Source organism: Sus scrofa, chromosome X (genome assembly GCF_000003025.6).
Source record: "Sus scrofa isolate TJ Tabasco breed Duroc chromosome X, Sscrofa11.1, whole genome shotgun sequence".
NCBI classification, from domain to species: domain Eukaryota; kingdom Metazoa; phylum Chordata; class Mammalia; order Artiodactyla; family Suidae; genus Sus; species Sus scrofa.
The window spans coordinates 39,532,984-39,557,838 of NC_010461.5; the positions used below are offsets into that span (position 1 = coordinate 39,532,984).

General features: G+C 40.7%; 1 protein-coding gene and 1 pseudogene across 1 annotated transcript in view; one reads left to right on the forward strand and one right to left on the reverse strand.

The window, feature by feature from the left end:
* EFHC2 (EF-hand domain containing 2) overlaps positions 1 to 24,855 on the reverse strand; it is a 190,148-nt gene that overhangs the window by 125,594 nt on the left and 39,699 nt on the right. The window lies entirely within an intron of this gene.
* LOC102164967 lies at positions 10,701 to 14,322 on the forward strand (annotated as a pseudogene).

Sequence of the window (24,855 nt, forward strand, 5' to 3'; positions counted from 1 at the left end):
AGTGAGATTCTATATGTATGTGTTACAAACAATATTCCTTCCCACAAGATGGATATAAGTTTTGTCATTTTTTCGCATTAAAAATAACACAAAGCTACCTTGGTTCTAGGATAAAATTATTCTGACTTCTGGTCCTGCTGATTGCTTGCCTGGAGGCAATTCAGAGGCAGAACAGAAATTTTTCCAATGCACTGGAGATCGCACCCTACACTTCTTCAGGAACCTCAAAAAGCCTAGCTCAATGCTAGACCCAGTCTTATCTTATTGTGTGTGTGGGAGTGAGGGGGGAGATAGATGTGGGTAGAAGAAGTGGATTCTGAAGTTGTTACAATAAAAATCAGAGAAAGTCAAAATATACTGTGCCTCCGAGAAAGTACAAGACAGACCACTTCCCTCTCAGGTTGAAGCAGAAGACTGACTGTCTCTCCAGTTGAAGACCAGTTGAAATAGCTTCCTTAGGTTTAAGTGCCATGTTGTATGAATAATACGTATCTTTAACCATTAAAATCACTCTCAACACAGTGACCTGCTCATACACACTAAGAAAGACACGGTAGGAGTTCCCATCGCAGCTCAGTGGTTAATGAACCCGACTAGTATCCTCACTCAGTGGGTTAAGGATTCAGCGTTGCCATGAGCTGTGGTGTAGGTTGCAGACGAAGCTCGGATCCAGTGTTGCTGTGGCTGTGGTGTAGGCTGGCAGCTACAGCTCCAATTCGACCCCTAGACTAGGAACCTCCATATGCTACGGGTGAGACCCTAAATAGACAGAAAAAGAAAGACACAGTAATTGAGGACAACAGAGAGAACAGTAGATTCAGGCTACCATTTCAACTTGACTTGGGGCACAGGCTCCTTGAGAGCTCCATTTTAATACTTCCTTTGCTCTCATTTTTGTTCAATTTTTATAATTAAAGTTGCAAGAGTTAATTGTGCCTACCAGGTTAATTCAACATAAACAATATGATATATATGAGTGAGTCTGTTAGGTGCAATCTACTCTCTAGTGGTGGTCAGTTACCCTAATTAAGACTACATGCTCAGAGTTCCCGTCATGGTGCAGGGGAAACAAATTCTTTTTTTTTTTTTTTTTTTTTTGCTATTTCTTGGGCCGCTCCCACTGCATATGGAGGTTCCCAGGCTAGGGGTCCAATCGGAGCTGTGGCCACTGGCCTACGCCAGAGCCACAGCAACGCAAGATCCGAGCCACGTCTGCAATCTACACCATAGCTCATGGCAACGCCGGATCGTTAACCCACTGAGCAAGGGCAGGGACCGAACCCGCAACCTCATGGTTCCTAGTCGGATTCGTTAACCACTGCGCCACAACGGGAACTCCGGAAACGAATTCGACTAGGAACCATCGGGTTGAGGGTTCGATCCCTGGCCTTGCTCAGAGGGTTAAGGATCCGGCGTTGCCGTGAGCTGTGGTGTAGGTCGCAGATGCAGCTCAGGTCCTGCTTTTCTGTGGCCGTGGCGTAGGCCAGCAGCTGTAGCTCTGATTCAACCCCTAGCCTGGAAACCTCCATATACTTTGGATGTGGCCCTAAAAAAAAAAAAAAAAAAAAGCAATATGCTCCAGGATCGCTTAGCAAATTTCCATCAGAAACCCATACCTCAGAAGAGGCTGACAAAATACTTCAGCAGTTTATCAATGATCCACAAAACAAGCTTTGTTAACTACCATAAAGAATATCAGAAGTGAGTTTTAGTCAAATAATTAGACTCAAAATGAATGGATCAGTTATAAATATTGACCACAATACTGTCTTTACCACAACAGGTTCTAGGAATCTAGTGAGCCCAGAGATTCATACCCTTCCAAATGGCATCTTTGGTTTCATTCCAAAATGGTCCTAAGTTCTACTCTTTCTTGGGGGAATTTATCTGGCCTGATTCCAGTTAGCTAAACCCCCTACTAAAATGTTGTCATATTTGTGTCGAGTGCACATTTCCGGTAGATGCTATTGCATGGGTTTCCTTCTGGGGTGATAAAAATGTCTTGGAACTAGATAGAGGAAATGGTATATATAACACTGTGAATATACTAGATGCCACTGAATTGCACACTTTCAAATGGCTAATATAGAGTTCCCATTGTGGCTTGGTGGTAACGAACCCAACTAGTATCCATGAGGATGCGAGACTGATCCCGGGCCTCAATCAGTAGGTTAAGGATCCACTGTTGCCATGAGCTGTGGTGTAGGTTGCAGATGTGGCTCCGTTCTGGCATTGCTGTGGCTGTGGTGTAAGCCAGCAGCTACAGGTGCAATTCGACCCCTAGCCTGGGAACTTCCATATGCCATGGGTGTGGCCCTAAAATGACAAAAAAATAAAAGATAGTAAAATAAGTTAATTTTAGGTTATGTGACTGTTACCTCATTTTTTAAAAAAAGATGTTGGCGGCTGAGTTGTTTTGAAGACTAAAACGGTAAATTTTATATTATATGAATTGTATCTCAAATTTTAAAAGTATTAGGAAAAAAGGATGCTGGAACACCTAAAAGGAGGAGAGCTGGCGCTCCATCAAGCTTTTAGTAAAGGTAGTGAGGAGGAGCAAAACATGCCACCCTAGAATACGCCACTTAGGAATGTAGATTATTTTGAGCTGAAGACAATCAGAGCCTAGCAGACTCCGAAAGAACTTGTTACCGCCTCCTTAACTGTCTGAAAGAATTTAGATTGGGAACCTACACCAGGAAAAGAGCTATTACCAGAGAAAACTTTTTACATCAGAAAGACTTATCAGCACGGTGTGGCAATCACTTTACCAAACACTTGGTCTTCTCATCTTTTTCCCCTTTGAAGCCCCAGACTCCCACACCTGTCTCCTTAGCTTGGGATGGTATCTAAGCATCAGTTAACCTGACTGCCAAGGAAGTTCTGTTCTTTTTTTTTTTTTTTTTTTTTTTCTTACTGTGCCTGTGGCATCCAGAAGTTCCCAGGCCAGAGATGGAACTCATGCCATGGCAGTGACCTCAGCCACAGCAGTGACAACACCAGATCCTTAACTGGTTAGGCTACCAGGGAACTCCAAGAACAGCTTTAAGTTTAGGTTTAAAAATTGAACAGATAGTACAGAGAATTTCCCATGTATCTTCCCCAGGCCCACACCCAGTTTTCCCTGCTTAACATCTTAACATTGGTGTGGTACATTTGTTACAATTAATGAACCAGTCCTTATATGTTATTATTAACATAATAATAATCCAGTGACAAGGCTGGATCTCAACCCTCTAGGCTACCAGGAACTCCAAAGCATCTCATACTTTTATGGGCTCCCCTTTGTACAAAATACCCTTTTCCCCCATTAATATGTTTTATATCGATTTAATTATTAGTCCAACCAAAGAATCTAGACAGGAAGAAGGGAAAAGCTTTCTGCTCCTACAGTAGTATTCAACCCCCAATTTTTTTCTTGAAATCGGGCAGGAAAGTGTAGCAAGAATACTCATATCTCACCTACCTCTATGTACTGAATGCTACTGCTAATAAATTTGTGTATGACCAAACTGCCACAGACCAGTTGACAACATTGTCATGTTTGTAATCACTAAATATTTATCAAACAAATAATTCATTAAAAGAGAATAAAGGGAGTTCCCATTGTGGCTAAGTAGATAATGAACCCAACTAGTATCCATGAGGATGCAGGTTCGATCCCTGGCCCTGTTCAGTGGATTAAGGATCCAGTGTTGCTGTGAGCTGCGGTGTAGGTCACAGACGTGGCTCGGATCTGGCATTGCTGTGGCTGTGGCATAGGCCGGCAGCTGCAGCTCTGATTCAACCTCTAGCCTGGGAACCTCCATATGCTGCGGATGCAGCCCTGAAAAAGAAAAAAAAAAAAAAAAAAAGAGAGAGAATAAAAGATGCTAGGTGGAAACAAAGAAAGAGAAAGACATTATTTTAGGCTGGCCTTCAGTACTTCTAGAAGAGAAACAGACTGATATTTCATGTTCTGGTCCCCTGAGAATACAGGGCTGACGAACTCTAGCATGAAAGGTAGAGAGCAAGTCAGAGCGGGAGCGATGGAAAGATAGGAAAGGAAGACGGAGGGGAAACTGTAAAATGCAGCAAAGTAAAAACTGGAGGGAAGAGACACCAAACACATTAAAAGTGATCTCACGAAGGTGAAAAACTTAATTGCAATGGAACTTGATGCATCAGAGAATCCAGAGAGAAGGATCTAAAGTAAAAATTGCTTGAAATGAAATTTTATGGAAACATAATTATGATACGAGTTTTCATCATAATTTATGATGTCAAGCAGAGACTAGATAAATAAGGTCCTAGAGGATGTAATTGGCTGTAATTTTCTTGAAAACGAAAGGTAAATGTCACTTGGCAAGCTGTGTGATCTTCGGTTCCCCACAGGCCTCTACAAGCCCTGTATTATATGAGGTTACCTGCCTGATTCCCGAGGCCTGTGGATTTTCTGAAGCAAGCCAAGAGGATATAACATCTGAAATCTATTAGCTTTAAATAATAGATACGTGATATTTCCTCATTATAAATGAAAAAAAATTAATGTTAACATTTCTGAAATCAGAATCCTCTTACAATTAAAGCCAAGAGAAACTCAAAGCGGTCAGGAATGCATTTCAATGAGGAACATAGATGTAACTTGATGTAAGTTGTAAATTGAGCCTTGTGGGGAAGGAGTTAATTCTATTTTCCTGTCAACTGAGTACTTGGCTTTGCATTGCACATCCCAAATAGCTGGATTTTAACATCAACTTGGAGTCCTAATTGTAACTGAAAATGTTTTCAACATGATTCCTGTCTGATTTAGCAATGACACAAAAATAATTGTGTGTAGAAAATTGTCCATCGCAGGCTAGGCAATGCAATAAGGCAAAAACAAAAGCCTAATCGCTCAGAAAAAATCACAGAATTTTCAAGGATGGTGATGTTGGTATGACCAATGCTTGAGTCATAACGACTATTACTCAGGAACCAAAAATCTAAGTGTCAAAAACTTACTTACAGCTGAATTTCTAGAGAAACTGGTAGGAAGGAAAAAAGCATTAGTAATGTTCAATAAGGCTCAACATTTTATAAGAGATCAGCATCAAAAGTCTAAGTTTAAAATGTTCTCTTTGAGGAAAAAGGCTCAAATTGTGAAGTACTAAAGAAAGTGCATAATAGTAAAGACAAATGCACGCTATTATAGGTTAGTTAGTAGACAATAAAAATTTGCGTACATTTAATGCAGTGTTGCTTACTCTTCCTGTAAAACCTGTTATTAAATCACTGGTTTTTCTTAGGATTACAGAATCTGAGAATTAAGGAAATAAACCACAATGAATTTTGTACTGCATATAGAGAGGATGGCTCCTTTATATGTGACAATGGTATATTTAAAGACATTTATCATAGGTAAAGGGGAGTAGAATATAACACCCCAAAACATGCCTCTTTGGTATAAGAATTATCTTGAGCTCATTATTTTTAAGAAACAGCAGACAATGGAGAAGCTCTGAAATCTGGGTAAAAGTTACCCTGATTTGTAAGAGACATTTAGATTTATGAGGGAAATCTTCCTTTGTAAGGATGTCTCCCTCTCTGGACTGGGGAGAGGAAGATGACCAAATCTCTAGAAACTGATCAATGGAGAAGGCATGGACTTAAATCTGCATAACAGCGATACCATCCTTTTAGGTGCTTTGCCAGATAACCTCCCATAACTGGCTCCCCCACCCTAACATCTTTTGTTTTTAGCTGGAGCTAAGTATTTAGGGTGGTGGCTTGGGCCATTTGGGGAGTTTACTCCATTTTCCTGCTATCTCCCACGTGTACAGGAGGTCTGCATGCTATTAAACTTATTTGTTTTCCTCCTGTGAGGCTGTCTTCATCACAGGGGGGCGGCATCTCAGCCAAGAACCTTGAAAGGCAAAGGGAACATTATTTTTCCTTCCCTACATAGGCTAATTCACACACACACACAAAAAAAAAAAAAAAAAAATCTAGTAAATTTAAAATACATAAACCATAGTTCTTGACCACAAAATTATTACAACTTAAAGGCACTGTGTAATTATAAACGAATATTGTCACCCTTAATAATTACCAAGGAAAATAAATTTTAAAATACAAAAAAATAAATGCAGAATTTAATAAAATTCAAAGAGGTACAAACCTGTAAGATACAGGCAAATCTGTAATCTTGGGTAAATTACTGGATATAGATTATTACGTAAAGAATTTAAAAAGAGCTAGCTCAGGTAAAGGTACTAGCTAAGTGATTCTCAGCCTTGGCTTCTCAATAGGAACTTTAAAAATTTTTAAAAGACCATATCTGAGCCTAAAGGAATTAAACTGGAATCTTGGAGGCAATTAAGAGGGGCATTTTTTTTTTTTTAAAGCTCCACAAGTAATTCCGAAATGCAGTCACAATGAGCAATGGACTGAAAAAAACTTTTTCAAAGTGCAAAAATTTGTCATAGGGAGAACAAGTAGAAAGCAAAAAAGGATGGAAGCACAAATAGATAAATCTGAAAGGAGAAAAACAACTGCAATAAATAAATCTGAGACTTTTTAAAAATAAATAGTATACATAAGATTCTAGTGTGGGGAAGGAAAAAAAATCTTTCCCCATCTATGTTTTTCTGGCTGGTCTAAAAAATTAAATTGACATGAGATAGATTAACAGGAGAAAAACCAAATTTCATTATATATCCATGGGGTTTCATAAGAATATGAGGCCCTAGGACAAGTTAGGCGATTGACGCTTATTTGCCATTTGAGAGAATGGAGTAGGGGTTTGGGACTTCCAAGAGTAGGAAGGCAATTCACAGGAAAATTAAAAAGAGCAAATGTTTGATAAACAAATGTTTGCTGGGCCGTATAGAAACAATGAGGCACAGAAGGGAATTTTCACCAACACTGCAATTGCTAGGTTCCTCCCTGACCAGCACACCTAGTTCATATTACATTTTATTTATCACTGTGATTGTTCCCTTCCTGGAACAGTCCTCTAAATTCTTTCAGACAGTTAGGGGGAAGGTCAAAGGTTCTTTCTGAGTCTTTTGGGCCTTGACTGTTTTCAGCTCACAATAATCCACATGTCAAAGAAACACTATTTGGGGTGGCAAATTTTGCTCCCCTATGCTAACAAACGTAATCAAAAAAAAAGAGTATAAATAAATAAAATCAGAAATGAGATAGTGAATAGCATAGAGATGTAATAAATTATAAGATGTAAGTTATCCTATAATAAATGACTCAAGCCTCTATGAAAATAAATCCTAAAACCACGATTAAATACAAGATTTTCTGTAAGAACTGTGAATTATCAAAACGCAATGAATAAGCTAATAACTGAGTAAGAAGTAAAAAAAAAAAAAAAATTACAAAAGTATTGCCCCAACAAAGGCTCCAACCAGCATGATTTTTTTCAAACGTTCAAGGAAAAGAAAATTACCACTTTATACAAATTCCCATACCAAAAAAGATAAAGCCACAAAGGTGAACTCCAATGCCTGATAGACAAACCATTAAGAAAAAGTAAACTGTGGAGTAATAGTTGTCACCCTGGCTTCACATCAGAATCATCTGCACAGCTTTTTAAAATCCTGATGTTTAGGCCACATCTACACCTACACACACCCACACACAATAAAATCAGAATCTCTCAGATCGGGCCCAGGCATTAGTGATTTTCAAAGTTCCCCAAGTGATTACAATGTGCAAGCCAAGGTTGAGAGCTACTCCTCCACAGCAATTTCCCTGCTTATGATTATAGAAAAAAGATTCTACTAAAATACAAGCAAGCAGAATTCAAGAGTCTGCTACAGTTATAAGTCCATTACAGAAAAAGCAGCATTTTCCTCATAGATGCAAAGATGCTTCTAAATTAGGGAGTAAGAGCAAATATGTAATGATCTCATACTGTTTCCTACCACATACATTTTAAAATTCAAGAGTAATTCCTTAACAGAATTAAAAAGCATCTGCTTTAAAACAATAGCCTAAATATCCAGTATTATATTCAATTAAACTATGTGTCTACTATAACCAGGAACAGAACACAAGTGCTCCTACCAACATCATGATTTAATATTGCTTTTAGGAGCTCTGGACAATGTAAGAAATAAAAATATTAGCAAGAGAGAGACAAAATCATCATAGGCAAAAAAATAACGGCATAAGCAAAGCCTGAAAAACTAAAACTAAATAAAAGATTTCAGCATAATCACAACTGAATCAAAACCATTCTTATGTACTAGCAATAACCAGCTGAAAATACAATGGAAGGAAGAAGTATATTCACAACAGAATAAAAATTTACAAAACACTTAAAGTTTGGTTTAATGTAAACTCTGTGACCCACATCAAACTCTAAAAATATTTACTAAAAGATACAGGAGAATTTGACTAATAATAGGACAGTTGAAGTATATTATGGATAAGCAGACTAAAATCACAGATTTCAAGGGGATATTTCATTGGTGTTTTGGAAGGACCTGAAAAAAACAATCTGAATTCCACCTCATGAAATAAACAGGTCAGTCTATTAAAGATAATTATGAAAATTAAGGGTAATGTCAGACCTAACTCTCCCAGATTTTATACCTTACTATAACGCTTCATTACTAAAACAGAGCAAAACCAGATTAGTAAGAGACATACTATTACGTAAAAAAGAATAGATGGTCTGGAAATAGATTCTATTACACATAGGAATTTAACACCTGATCAAAGAGGAGTCATATCAATAAGCAAAAAATGTACTAATTTGAAAAAGCATCACTGTATATCTCCCCCTAAATAAATTATAACCCAAAATGAATACCAGATGGATTATCAGCTTAAATATCACAAATCAATCCCTTTTACCCTCCAAAAAAATTATATATGTGTTAAAGCCTTGAAAAGGAAGATGACTATTCTAGGCTTAGGAGAAAAAGAAAATTATGAAAAGAAAAATGTTAAAGTCTAACTACAAAACAAGTTATGACTTCAACAGGTTAAAGTATAATTTAAAAACAAGCAATACATGCATAAAAATTTTAGAAACTATGACAAAAGTTTATTTTATAAAAAATGTTTAAAGATCCTAAAAGAGAAATGAAAACAGAACTTAAAATGCACAACAGAGGATCAATAAGAAAAAGAAAATGTTCCCTCTAAAAAATTATTAGGTAAGTATGAATTAACACTGAGGTACTGGTTTTGTCTGTTTCTCCTACTAAATGAGCCTGGAAGGATTATTCGCTACCCATGGGATTTTAAATTAATACACTTCTTCTGAGGGAATGTGGTGCTCTGAGGAACAATTTTCAAATTCCTGTACTTCTTCTCAGGAACTCCATTTCTGGGCATATAGCCCAAAGAAACAAACCAAAATATAGAGAAACGTATGTGCAAAGATGTTCTCTGCAGCTTTTTTTTTTTTGCCCTCCACCTGCGGAACCTGCGCTACGGTGGTGACCCGCCATAGCAATGACAATGCGGGATCCTTAAGCCGCTCACCACCAGGGAACTCCCTGCAGCATTTTTTTTTAATTCCAGAAAAAATTAAAGATGTGACAAGAAAGGAAGGGTTTCGGTGAATCGCGGCACATCTATGTATTCCATGGACTATCTTGAAGGCACTAATTATGTTTTTGAAAACGATAGCGCAATAAGAAAAATGCTTAGGATACGTGAAATAACTCAGTGAAAAACAAAAACATGACTGAAAATGGTAATGTACTACAATTACAACCATGTTTTCACGAGCATGTATATTTAACACTTGTTTTAAAAATCATAACTGTATTTTTCAAAAAGACCGGGGGGTGGGGGTGGGGAGGGACAGAATGCAAGCAATGGCGGCGGCTCCAATGGCGGGCTGGTTGGCACGTAGGGTGGGGGGAGGGGTAGCTGTGGGGAGGAGGGCACAAACCTGAGGTAGAGGCAAAAGGGCACCACGCCGTGGGTAGGGGGGAGTGCTTCCGGTGGCCAGGGCTGGTGGGCGGGATGATCTCTGCCCTTCCCCCTCTCTTTCAGCGCTGGGTTCGGCACTGCCCTCTTGCACATCCTTGGCAGCGTGGACCTCAGGGCCACCAGCTGAGCTCAGGAACCCCTGTGCGGGGTCCCTAAAGCCCTTTGCAGCCTTTTTGAGGGCTCTGGCATCTCACCAGGGCCTTCTATTCCAAACCAAATGGAAGAGCTGTCTAGGTCCGGAAGTGCTCTGAACTCCGGAAGTACTTTGACGGCCGGAAGTAGTTCTGTGCAAAAAAAAGTGCTTCTTAATCCCGGAAGCTCACTCTGGGCTCGGACGCCATGCCGAGCGCTCCGTGAGTCTTGGGTCTTTGTGACTTTTCTAAATCGCTTTGCGATCTCAAACTCAGCGGAAGGCCTCCAACATCTCTGGAACACTGAGAACTGTGATGGGCGGGTGAAAGAAAGGAGAACCATCTCTAAGCTGTGGGAGCGGCACGCGGTCGAGTACCACAGGAGCGGCGCTTAGGTAGGGTCCCCCAGCAAACGCCTCGGGGCGGGGGGCCCACGTGGCCCCCTCCAGCCGGCCAGCTGACAGCTGTGCACTACTTTCGGGAGAGACTAGCAGCCCTAGGTGCCTGAAAGCCTAAAAGGAGGACCTTGTGGCCTTCTAGCCAAGGTTTTGCGGAGCTCATCGGGCCAGGGAAATTCCTCCTCCTCCTCCTCCTCCTCCTCCTCCACCTTTTCCTCCTCCTCCTCCTCCTCCTCCTTCTCTTCCTACGCTTCCCACTCCTCAGGCTCGAGTGTGAGTGGAGCAGCCGCCAAAGACTGCTTTGATTCGGAACACTTGGGGTTCCCTTCGACCTCCGTGGAATCCCCTCAGCGCCATCCGCTTTGCTCTGCTGGCCCCTTCTGGAAGAAATGGCTTCTCTAGAAGACTACAGCTTTAAGATTATTCCCAAACAGAGTTCCGGTACCTCCACAAACTCTGAATTTGCAGCCAGCACTGAGGATCAAAATAACGAGCCTGAGAAAGCAAACGGGGGCCAGAGAAGGTGGGGTGGAGAGCCAGACCAAAGCTCTTCAATGATCTACGTGAATGCGATCCAGGGCATCCTGGGCACATTGATACCAGAAGAAGAGGCCGTCGCTAGTACAATATGGAGCCCAGGACAGCATGCCAATCCTGAAGAAGAACCAGCTGGGACTGCCCTCTTCTCTGCTCCTCAAAGTAGGAACGTGTCAGCCCCAGAGGTCAGAGTGGGGGAGATGGAGATGGACGACTTCTTTGACAGAAGAATGATGACACCTCCTGAGGAGAAACTCTGTGAGAAGCCATTTGGTGACCAAAGGACATTCATCTTTGAAAAGAGCTCTCCAGCCCTCCAATTTCCAGATAGACGTGACTATCATTCAGAAATCCAGGTGCCTCAAGAAAGGGGTATGGTGATTGAGCACCCTTGCTCAGGAAGGGACTGGTCTGATGTGGATGAGGTTTCTGCATTCAGATTCCCTCAGGAGGAATCCGCCTCACTCAGTCTCCCGAGAGTTTCACAGCCTTCGTCCTTCACACCCGAGCCTGTCATGTTCTGGCCTAATTTGTACAGTGGCCCTTGGCATGACTCTACCAGCTACTGGACCAGCAGTCCCAAGCCTCCCAGCTATCCTTCCCTGGGCGGCGGCGGCGGCGGCGGCAGCAGCAGCAGCATCAGCAGCATCAGCAGCAGCATCAGCAGCAGCATCAGCATCACCTCTCAAGCTGGGATAAGCAGCCAGAGCTACTTGAGTGATTATTCCTTCAATTCCACCGTGCACTCTCCAGACTGGTCCAGAGATCTGAAGGCCTCAGAGCAAAGTCCATCCCTGAATTTGCCACTTTGTTTCTCCACAAGTTCAGAAGCAGAGGTGAAGGAGACAAATGCCAGCTCCAAGAGGAGACATCATCACGCCCTTGGGGAAGATACGTATCTCGCCCCCTGCCAAGGAGCCACTGGGAGCAAAGCCTAGAGAAGGGTTTCATTGATACCCACTGTCACCTCGACATGCTCTATTCCAAGCTGTCTTTCAAAGGAACGTTTAACAAGTTCAGAAAAATCTACAGCCGCTCCTTCCCTAAGGAGTTTCATGGCTGCATCTCCGATTTCTGTGATCCTCGCACGCTAAAGGATGGCCTATGGGAGGAGCTGCTGAAAGAGGATCTGGTTTGGGGGGCCTTTGGCTGCCACCCCCATTTTGCACGTTACTATAATGAGAGCCAAGAAAGAAGTATTTTGCAAGCCTTACGCCACCCCAAGGCTGTAGCATTCGGAGAAATTGGCCTGGATTACTCCTACAAGTGCACCACACCTGTCCCACAGCAGCACAAGATATTTGAGAGACAGCTGCAGCTGGCCGTGTCTCTAAACAAGCCCATGGTGATCCACTGCCGAGAAGCTGACAGAGATCTGCTGGGCATCTTGAAAAAATTTGTGCCCTCCGACTTCAAGATCCATCGGCACTGCTTCACTGGCAGTTACTCAGTCATCCAGCCCCTTCTGGAGTACTTCCCCAACATGTCTGTGGGCTTCACAGCAGTCCTGACTTACAGTTCCGCCTGGGAGGCCCGAGATGCTCTGAAGAAGATCCCGCTGGAGAGAGTCATCGTGGAAACAGATTCTCCCTACTTCCTCCCTCGGGGGGTTCCCAAAAGCCTCTGCCAGTTTGCCCACCCCGGCCTGGCCCTGCACACCGTTCGAGAGATTGCCAGAATCAAAGATCAGCCACTCTCCCACACCTTGGCCACCTTACGAGACAACACGAGTCGTCTCTACAGCCTTTAAGCGGAGAAGGCACAGTCAGGAGTCTTCCAGAAAAGGGGGGCCAGCGACCTGACAACACAGACTTGGGCTGAACTCTGCCAATGTCCCAAGTGAAGGATGGGTTCGACAAGCCCATTGGAACAGGACAGGATGTCTTCCTCAGAACTTCTTAAGACTTCTGCTTCTGGCTGGTAGGGTGGGGTGCAGTGGGGTGGGAGGAGGGCTAAGGGGATGGGATCAGGGGCTTTCCTCCCAGCCCAGTTGTGCCAGGGTATTTGATAAAGAAGAAAAGAGTTCCATAGGGTTCAAGTTTGCTAATCCAAATCCCTGTTCTCTGCAGCCTGTGTTTTTTGAGCAGTTGGTGAATAGTCACCCTCCTACTTGTCTTCAAAAGGAAAGAAAGCAAGGAATGTTGGATTGTAAAAGTAAGCTAGGTGATTTGTTCCATTTATCCCAAAATGTATTTCTTATCATAGGAGTTCTATAGTCCATATGGTTTGTTGTTAAATTTGTACATCTAGTGACTGTTCAACTTACAAGTTCTTATTTTTAAAGATAACTAGCTGTAGCGTTTCATCTAAGAGGAAACCAATTTAGTAAAAATTAGTTAATAGTCATAATGTGCCAAGGGGAACTGTGGGGGAGCTTAGAGTGATAGGAGCCAAGCTGGTTGAATCTTAGAACCACTGAGACGAGTTTGGAATCTGAACTGAACTCCCAGCACTTGGGTAATTCCACAGCTCTTCAGATAGCCAGCATGTAATAACCAACTCTTCAGTCAAGTTGCTCTGATCCTTAACAAGGCCCAAATGTATACCACTTAGAAATGCTATTTTCTAGGACAGAAACAGAGGAGAGCTTCAGCTGCCCACTTGGCAAACATCCGTCTTTCCTGAGAAATTACAGTGAGCTCACATTTTAAGAAAAATATTTGCGTTTAGAAATTGAAGTTTGCTAGCCAAAGCGCACACCTAAGTCCAGGAGTCCCATTACCAGACGAGATGTTCCACTTTTAAAATGCTCCAGGCTTCTCTAGGTTCCTCTGTGCCCATGTATATGGACCCAGAAAAACTCAGCTGGCTCGTCACCATTTGGTCCACAGTTCAAAAGAATCTTCCACAGAGGAGCCTTCCCTGACTGCCAATCTATGGTGTTTGCCTCATCTGGGAGGAAAAAAAATCCTGGACTGCTTCTTTGGATTTGATCGTAGCACTTGGCCCTGTCGGACTGAGATTGTGTTGTTAATTGATGTATGTGTTCACTGGTTATCTTCCCTACTAGGTTGTAAGTTGACAAGCATGTGGGTCACATTCACACTGTACGTACATCCAACGGCAGATTAGTGCCTGGATCAGAGCAGGCACTCAGCAAAGGCTTCTTGAATTAACATATGAATGAATAACTGACTTTGTTAACACCTGGTACTATTCGGGTAAGGTGGCAGATATTAGTAAGAGAATGAGAAATAAGGCATCCTAGTTCCAGCAACCCTCTTTAATTTACAAGGCAAGGCAAGGTTTAAAGGCCACCTATACTCTGCCGTAGATGTCATCTATAATAAAAGAAAGACATGTCAAAGCTTAAGCCCTACCACAAATTTTGACAGTTCATTTCCTGTAAGTAACACTGACTAAGCCTAGATTTTCCCCTTTGCTGGGAATCCAGTCTTTTGAGAAGAAAGCATAAGAAACTGTAGCTCAAGTTCTTCACTCTCCTTAGTAGAACAAAAGAAGCTGATGCAATGTTAAAAGTGCAGTTTGATTATGTTTTTCAGGGTTAGGAGAATTTCCAAAATTAAGCCAATGTTTTGAGTTAAGAAGGTTTTGCTTTTTTTCCACCTAATGGTACACTTTAAAACAGACTTTGCTCAAAGTGTGTCCATCAACCCACTCAAGCCCTGAGCTTTTGATAAATGGTTTTAGAAACGAGAGTTCCATGGACACATATTTTTGATAATAACTAGTTGTACATAGTTCCAGAGTTGTTTCTTCTTTCTCTCACAAGTCCTGTGATATGCTCATGTGAGCTACAAATACCCAAGAAAGTGTTTCTCCAAGTTACTTCTACATTAATTTAACTTGAGTTACAATTCAATGAGCTCAAGTTCTTTGGAAACGTGAGCTTGGGAAAGGCAGCCTTAGTCACACCCTTCCTGCTGCGATGCCCTCATCACTTTTCGTACCTGTCTCTGCTCATCACAGTCTGACATCTTTCATTTACCTTTCTCACCATATAAGATCTGTAGAGAACAATGTGATGAATCTGATCCTAGCGAAGGGACATTACCAAGTGGGCATTTTAAAAATGGGTGTGAGTGAACGGCTGCATTTGTAAGTACACAATCAACAAGATAAACAGGATAGACACATAGAATTCAAGCAAGTTTCTTCTTCCAAAAAAAAAAAGATCTCCTCTTTTTAATTTTTGTTTTTTCCATTATAGATGGTTTATGGTGTTCTGTCAGTTTCTGCTATACAGCAAAGTGACCCAGTTACACATAAAAGATCTCCTCTTTATATGGAGAAAATACTTGTCCTACACCTGCTCCTCTCTTCTACATTTTTGATGGCAAATGCCAACTACACCCTAAAGTGTTTCCAACTGGCAGGAGAGAGCCTTGCCATGATTCAGCTTTATTGTCTTTAGGAACGGGAGTGAGCAATACCATCTTCTCTGACTGTAGTATATCCAGAGTGGCCTAAGGCAAAAATCACCATCTTCCTTTACTTCTTTCATACACGCAGTTAAAGAACACTTCATCTATTCATGTTACTAGTTAAAAAATAAATAAATAAAAACAAGCAAACAAAAAAAAAAAACAAAAAACAAAAAACCCCACACCAAAAAAAAAAATACAAAACACAAAAAATCCACAAAAACAAAAAAACCTCCTCCTGGTGGGCAAAATTTGAGCACTCTGTAAATAGTTTTCCACTAAAGTGGTGGATATTCCATTGAATCTCAAAGAATGGTTATTTAGTATTCATACGTTTGTATGGCACTCGATGTGTCTCCGCTCCCGTTCTGGAGACATCAGAGAGCCGTGAAGGCAGCCGGTGATCTAGAAATTCAATTTGCCGTTAGTGGTCCCTGGGCCATCAGTCAGCCCAGAGTCACCGGGCCTCTCAGGCCCATTAACAGGTTCCCTGAACCTTGGCGGTCTTTTCACTGCACGTCGATACTGTGCTTCACTTAAATTTTAGAAAGACAGCAATTTCTACCCTTTTAAGCTCAAAAAGAACAAACTGCTCACTTTGTCTTGGGAGATAGGAGGATTCTGGTTTTTTTTTTTTTTTTTTCACTTGGTCTTCATTCGTATCTGACTTTGAAATGAGTACCTGCTTATTGTTGAATTTTTGAGACTTCTAAAGAGCACAAGGTGAGGGGGAAAAGTTCATAATCTTACTACTTAGACAATCATTTTAACCACTGGAGTAGCTCTTTGGAGTTTTTCTCCATTTCCACAGTTAATTGGCCAATTTCAGCATTGTACTCCTTGAGTCAACTCTGCCAATTAATATTTACTATAATATGCAGTTCATGATTAGCATAATAAGCAGTACATTTTACTTCCTCTAAAGTTGTGATTTATATTATTTTGTGTATTTTTGTTTGCTTTCCTGAGCAAACAAGCTAGAAGTTTGTTAATTCTGTTGTTTGTTTTTAAGACTCAACTATGACTTTCTGTTCAGATCTATTGTGTTTACAGATTTATAAAATTCAGCTTTTAAGTTTATTAATTTTTTCCTTCAGCTCTCAGATGTCTGGGGGTTTTTTTCTGTTTTTTTCCTAACGATTTAAGTTAAATGCTTGATTCATTTTTAATTTGAGGGGAAAGAACAGAGCATTCAATACTATAAATTTGCCTTAAATTATAACTCTGCTGTATCCATAGGATTTTTTATTTTAATGAAGTTTATATTCTCATTGTAAAAATTAATACATATGCATTCCAAAAATATGAAAATAGGAACAGAAAGAAGGGTAGGATACTTTTACTACCTAGAACCTACTGTTCTGTTAATGTCTTTAACATAATTGTGATTCTGTATCAAATTACATATACTTTTAGAAAATTCATATTTCCCTGATTATGTCAAATTATATGTACTTTTTAAAAAATGCATATGTTTTCATACCCATACTCACTGAAGATTTATATGCCACAAAATCCCAGCACCAATCTGTAAGCAATGTTCATGTTCGGGTGTATTTTTACTTTACAATCTTTTTTTTTAAATGTAGTTTAAAACACAAAGTATGTATGTTTATTAATCAGAGTTAAAGAAGGGATATTTACAGGTCCTAGAGAAAGATGATATAAGGGGGCTTTTTTCCTCTGGATTGAGAGATTTCAACTCTATTCATTATTTCAATTTGTAAAGAATTGTCAGTTGAAGTGTTAATTCCAAAAATTAACATCTATTGGAATTCACCTGAATGGAGAAAAAGAATTATCATCTCTTTTAATATCCCTGTCTTGCATTTGTCGTTTTATTATTGTTGATTATTCTTCATCTTCCAATAAACATTTAAAACATTTACATTGTTTTCAAGTTTATTTATATTTGTAATGACGTATAAGTTTGTTTGCATTGCTCATCACTAACCCTTTTATTTCATGACATCCCCCATGACTGAACTGTTTAATTTGCTTTATAATTGGCTGGAGTACATGTTCGAGCAGTTTTCTCAGGAAAAGTATGTGGATGACATATTTGCGAAAAATCAGAGAACACCTTTCTGCTGCATTCACTAATAACACCTTGGCTGAGTCTAGAATTTCTGGATCACAAACATTTTCCCCTAAAAGTTAGAGACACAGCCTCATTGTCTTCCGGTATTTAACAATGCAGAGAATTCTGATGTCAACTTGCCTTCTTTGGAGGTGAAGCTACTTTTTCTCACAGGATGCTAGGTAATTTCTTTGCTTTATCCTTGAAATTAACATAAAAATGGCCAGACTATCTAATTATTTGTCTCTCTCTTGTTATTTTCTCTGTACAAAGTAAGCATTTGATCTGTAGATCTGTGTCTTTTTATAGTCCATAAAGTTGGTTTTGTTTGTATTATTTTCTTGTGGTATGCTTGATTCAGTTGCTTTTAATCTAGTTTCTAATTCTTGAGGAACAATTGTCTATATATTAGAGCTCCATCCTCTGTCCAACTTTTCATTACCTATTTCATCACTCTTCTCTCTTTTTCCTTTGCATTTTGGGAGAATTTCTCAAGTTTGCCTTTTTAGCACTCATCTCATTTTCTCCAGCTTCAGTTTTTTTCTTTACTACACATAATTCATTTTTTTCTTTAGTTTCCTCACATTTCTTCTTTCTTCAGCAAGCTCCCTTTCCCTCTTCAGCTACAGTCTTATTCAGCAATATTTTAAATGTATTCTCTTGTTCTTTTTTCTCCTTCCAGCCTTCATTTCGGTTTGCTTTAACTGCTTACCTTAGTTTGTATACTTCTTTGCACTCAATAGAAAGCACAAAGCAAACTGTTATCAAAAATACTCATTTTTCTATAGAAAGCATACTTTTAGAACAAATTTTTTTCCTCCTCTGCCTCTTAAATGCAATGTTCTCCTCCATTTATGCTGCGGAGCCTTTTCAGAAACCTTCTGTTGGGTTTCTTTGTTCATCCTTGAACAAGAGCAGTCTATCCAGGCTGGTGTTTTTCTAAAAATAGGGTGGGCAGGTCTTCTTTCCCTTCCTTCACCGGCCTTCCAACATTCTGATTCCTCCTCTCAGTGGGAGGCTGGTTGATAGAAATTCTAACACAGCACGTTAAGAGAAGCAGGAAGGAAGCTGGGGCCACAGAGAGTCCTCTGCAGGAAAAACTTCAGATGTTTTCATACAAACATTTTATAAATTGACCTGGCCACCACTCTGGAAACGTAGGTGTGTTGCCTGTCACATCGGAGAAATACCCTAATGCAGGGCCTGCTTTTTCCTTCAGTGTGACTATTCCTGCGCCTCCTAGTGACCATCTTAATCCATCAAGAGCTGTGAAAGTAAACCAAGTGGAAGCCGCCACAGGTTGTCCTAATCCCCCCAATTCGATCCTTGTCACTTTCTTAGGAAGTAAAACTGCAAGTTGGTTTTGGTTTATTTCTTCAATATGATTTCATCTGCACTATATCTAGCGGAGATTCTTCACAGTTTGCAGCATGAAGATGGAACTCCTTCTTGGCTTCCAACACTGAAAGGTTTTCTCCATATTTAAAAATTTTGCAGTCATTTTAATTGGGATTGTGAAGGTGGAAAGGTTCATATAACATCAAGGCCTAAGTTAAAATCTCACTCCAAATTCTCATTTTTTTCACACTTTTTTTTTGATAAATTTATGTTTCTATGGATACTGTGTTTAACTAGGCATATCTTATTTTAGGAAATTCAAGTTATACAAATCTGAATCTCATTTAGCTTGCTGAACATAAGATGATATGGTCAATAAAATTAAATTCAATAAATAAATGACAAAAAACACAAATTATAGAATGATGATTTCCTGAAAATGTTTTGTATTATAAAAATATTATCATCCTAAATCTATAATTTATCCTCCAATTTTCATGACTAAATCTAGAGTAAGATGATATGTACCTATATGGACAGAATAAGCATTCATCAAAATTATTTTTACTTGCCTGCTTCTTAAGACCTGATTTTGTGGTGTATAAAAGGGGGGAAAGATGTGAACTAGAATGCTAGAATATTGTTCTTGTAGCTTTATCACGCATTAACCATACAACTGGTGCAAACCACTTAAACCCTTTGTTCGCTGGTTAAACTTTTAGGAAAAATTAGAAAATCAACACTTGCTAACCATAGGATGGTATAACACTATTTAAAGGATTAAGAAAATTATGTATATATAACAGCGATTTGGAGAGAAAATGAGTGTATAAAAATACTGAATAATATATAAATCAGTGTAGGATGCAAAGCTAGAAGCTTAAAAATACTGTCAAAACCACATCTAAAATTGTCTTTTCACATCCTTATGGAATCTATTGAGCAAAGCAACTTAAAAACAGTTGATATTACTGAGAAGCAGTTCAAACCCAATGCTTAAAATCAGACTTTCTGGAAAAATAATTAGGCCTGGAAGAAGGCAATCACCCAATCCAACAGAGATCACATTGCTAATCATGGGGCTTCATAAATCGAATAGAGAAGAAGGAATATTCAAATATTCAATATTAAAGATACAAAAGAAAAATAGTACCTAAAATATAAATATAAGCGATAAAGGAAAAACATTTGATTTTATATATATATATATAAAATTTACCAAATATTACATGTATATTCAGAGGAAATAGGAGAACTGAGGAAAAAACTCTTTCATGCCATCATTTTGAAATATTAAGTATTTTAAAAGGATGGATTTCACCCAAAAGAGTGAGAAGAAAGATGCTTAGATGCCTTTCATATTTTCCAGTCAAAAGAATCTATTCTATAATTCTAATAACTACTCAATAAGCTGGACTCCCCTGTACACTGGATTACTGTACTGATTTCAAAGTATGTTATTTACTTCCCACAAGTGCATCAACAGCTGGGATCACAAAATGGATAGTTGATAATGGAAAGGCTCCTGTATCAAGAGCAAAGTAACACAGACCAATCCAGTTACAGAGCACCTGCTTAAGTTCAAAGCTCTATGTGGAGGGCACCACATTGAATAACACCATCTCTCCAGCTACAAGGATTACACAGTCAAGAGCGATTAGACCTTATGCAAATAATTGCAAAAGAGGATACCTCCAAATAATAATAATGCACTGGAGATGAAGCGAAAAGCCATTAGGAAAGACTCAATAATATTCTTACACATCCATTCGGTAGACATTGCTGAGCACCTGCTATGTGTCAGGCACTGTGCTAGGCTCTGAGAATTCAAGGATCAATGAAAAGAGCCAACACCGAATAAGCACTTATAATGGGTCAGGCGATGTGTTAAGTGCTTTTTAAACTCTTATCCCTTCACTTTTCACAACATACCTATAATACAGGTGATACTGTGATCCTTATCTTACAGAAGTCAAAGTTTAGGATGTTAAATCATATACCCAAGGTCTCAAGGCAAGCAAATAGGACTCCTGGGATTAGAACTCAGGCTGCCTAGCTCCAGAGGCCACAGGTTAACCATTATCTCCTGAACTGCCACAAAATCCCTACCATACTTCAGCTCAGTGGCAGACACAGAGAGGAGTAATAGGGCTATTCTAACAGGGGGTTGAAAATGCTCCAGCAGAAGGCGGAAGTGCTGAACCACCCAAGAGCATCATGAGGAAGGCATCACAGTGGAGGTGACATGTGAAATGAGTCGTCAAGGCTGAGAGAACAGGGAGTTCCCATTGTGGCTCAGTGGGTTATGAACCCGACTAGGATCCACGAGGATGCGGGTCTGATCCCCGGCCTCGCTCAGTGGGTAAACGATCCAGCGTTGCCATGAGCTGTGGTGTAGGTCGCAGACACGGCTTGGCTCCTGCATTGCTGTCGCTGTGGTGTAGGCGGGCAGCTGCAGCTCCGATTCAGCCCTTAGCCTGGGAACTTCCATATGCTACAGGTGCAGCCCTAAAAAAAAACAAAACAAAGCAAAAAAAGACTGGGAGATGAAAGAAGAACTGCATGCGTGGACAAGCAGGTAAGGGCATTCTCTGCAGAGGGAAGCAGCTGTACGACGTTACAAGGGCACAGGAGGCTACGGTATGTGGGGTCCTGCGAGTCGTTCTGCGGGGCTGAGGGCTGCATGGGGAAGGGGCAGAAGAGCAGATGAGATGGGCAAGGTACAAGAGCCAAAAGACAGATGCTCTCTGGGCCATGCAGTTAGGTCATAGGATGCTAAACATTTTTAGAAAGTTAACTCTATAGTAGAGTGGACAGTTGAAAAGGGGAATCCGACTGTAGGCAGGGATGCAGATGTAGAGGCTACTCTCTGGGTGAAAGATAGAAAACAGGGCAGCAGCAGTGGCTGTGGAAAGGAGACTGATGAAAGGAAGATCTCAGAAATGAGACAGGACTGGGATCAACTGAGCAGTGACAAGAGGATTCTCTTGTTTAAATATAAACAAAAATATATTATTTACGAAGTTAATGTTTAGAGGTAACTCTTAATAAGCAGCCAGTGCGGTCACGGCTCAGCATGGCGATATATTCAAAGAAAGGCTGGGCAACCAACAGCAACTGAAAAGCCGGTCTCATCTTAGATCTCTGAAGACACTCTAAAGGTGATCCAATTTATGCTCCACATCTCCACTTCTCAAAAGATGCCTTTCCTCTCTTTTCAAGTTTTACAAGTCTCACATTTCCTCACCATCGGCTCTGACATCTTTCTCTCCCTCTTTCCCTCCTCCCCCCAACTTCTCCAGCCCTTTTGCCTTTCCTATATCCCCCAAAGCCTGAGAATCTGACTGAAAACTTCAGAAGAATCCTTAGCGGATGGAGGAGGGGAAAAAGGGGAATGAGCAAAGGCCAATTTTTGCTCAGCAGGAATGGTGTGGGCAAAAGAGAAAGCTGGGAACACACAATAATACCATCCCCGGAGTTTCGGGCGCAGCAGAAACGAATCCGACGAGGAACCATGAGGTCGCGGGTTGGATCCCTGGCCTCGCTCAGTGGGTTAGGGATCCGGCGTGGCCGTGAGCTGTGGTGTAGATCACAGACGTGGCTCAGATCTGGCGTTGCTGTAGGCCGGCAGCTGTAGCTCCAATTGGACCCCTAGCCTGGGAACCTCTGTATGCCATAGGTGTGGCCCTAAATAGACAAAAGATAAATAATAATAATAATAATAATAATAATAATAATAATACCATCCCCATTACATATCAGTAAGAACCAAAGCTTCAAGCTTCAATTAATAAAGCTGACTGTAAGAGCCAACTTGACCAGAATTGAAAATAATTTTTGAGCTATACATAGGACCTCATTGCTCATCCATTCTAAATGTAAGTCCTACCGTACAGCACAGGGAACTATATCCAACCTCTTGGGACACATGATGGAAGACAGAATGAGAAAATAATGTGTATATACGTATGAGTGGGTCACTATGCTATATAGCAAAAATTGACACGACACTGTAAATCAACTATACTTTAATGAAAATAAAATAAATAGGAGTTACCACTGTGACCCAAGGGGATTGACAGCATCTTAGGAGCCCTGGGACACAGGTTCAACCCCCGGCCTGGCACAGGGGGTTAAGGATCCTGCGTTGCCACAGCTGCAGCTCAGATCTGATCTCTGGGCCTGGGAACTCCGTATACCGCAAGGTGGCCAAAAAAGAATAAGTAAATTCATTTTTAAAAAAACAAAAAAAGAGAATAATTTTTGAAATTCAAACACAAATGCAAAAAAAAAATTTTTTTTTTCTTTTTAGGGCCACACCTGCACCATGAGTAAGTTCTCAGGCTATGGGCTAAATCAGAGCTGCAGCTGCCAGCCTACACCACAGCCACAGCAACGCTGGATCCAAGCCACATCTGCGACCTACACCACAGCTCACCGCCACACCAGATTCTTAACCCACTGAGCAAGGCCAGGGATCGAACCCGGGCCCTCATGGATGCTAGCTGGGTTCGTTAACCACTAAGCCACAACAGAACTCCTCAAATGTAAAATAAATGCTCTGGTAATCATCAGAAAAATGCAAACCAAAACCACAATGAGATATCACCTCACACATGTCAGAATGACTATCATCAAAACATCTGCAAATAACAAATGTTGGCTAAAATGTGGAGAAAAGGGAACCCTTGTATACACTGCTAGCGGAAGTATAAACTGGTACAGCCACTATGAAAAACAGCATAGAGGTTCCTCAAAAAACTAAAAACAGAACCACCATGTGATCTAGAAATTACACCTGGGCCTATATCTGAAAAAAAAAAAAAATGAAAACACTAATTGGAAAAGACACATGCATCCCAATGTTCATAGTAGCATTATTTAAACAGCCAAAATATGGAAGCAATCCAAGTGTCTATCAACACATGAATGGATAAAGAAAGTGTGGTAGGTATATGTATATGGTGTGGTATACATATGTGGTATGTACATATGTGTATGTATATGTATTATACATATGTACAATCCAAGTGTCTTATTTAAACAGCCAAAATATGGAAGCAATCCAAGTGTCTATCAGCACATGAATGGATAAAGCAGGTGTGGTCGGCATATGTATACATACATATGTGTATGTATTATAATATAATATACATATACACACAGAGAGCCTCCCATAAGGGGGGTGTTGCAGGAGGGCCATGTTCCCCAGGGGCACCCCAACCAATGTACACAGAGTTCACTTTCAACAACATTCCATTCAGGGAGACACATGTACCCTGGGTCCAACCCTAGAGGTAACAGGGAAGGAAAAGACACTGGCAGTAACAACAATGACAATGACGAGGGTTATGATGATACTTCTACTTCCCTAAGAAGAGAAGTCGGCAATCCCATCACAAGGTTTAGAACAGAAGACGACAAAGTAGGGAAAGGGAAGAAAGCTAAACAGGGCGCACACGATGGAAGATGAATCAAAATGCATGAAAGGCAAGAGAATGAGATGAAGAGACAGATGAACTCCAATAAAAGAGAGAAAGAGGAGTTCCCACTGTGGCTCAGCAGAAATGACCCCAACCAGTATCCATGAGGTTGCAGGTTCCATCCCTGGCCTTGCTCAGCGGGTTAAGGATCCGGCGTTGCCGTGACGGTGGTGTAGGTCACAGACATGGCTTGGATCCCGCGTGGCTGTGGATGTGGTGGTGGCCAGTGGCTACAGCTCCGATTCGACCCCTAGCCTGGGAACCTCCATATGCCGCAGGTACAGCCATAAAAGAAAAACAAAATTGTTTAATAAGAGAGAGAAAGAACTAGAGAAAAAGGTCAAAAGATGGAAGGGGAAAGAATAAGGCAGTTGAGGGGGGGAAGTAAGAAAAAGAAATGGGAAGACATTGAAAAAATAACGGAGATCAGCATCTCTGCCTCCCTTTCAATAATGTGCAAATCATGCCGTCCCTGCCGCCTCCCCATTTCTGATGTCCTAGAATGAACAGCCATGCGCCCTCAATTATTTATACCTCTGATAAAACGTTTATGATAATGACATGTGTCCCTGA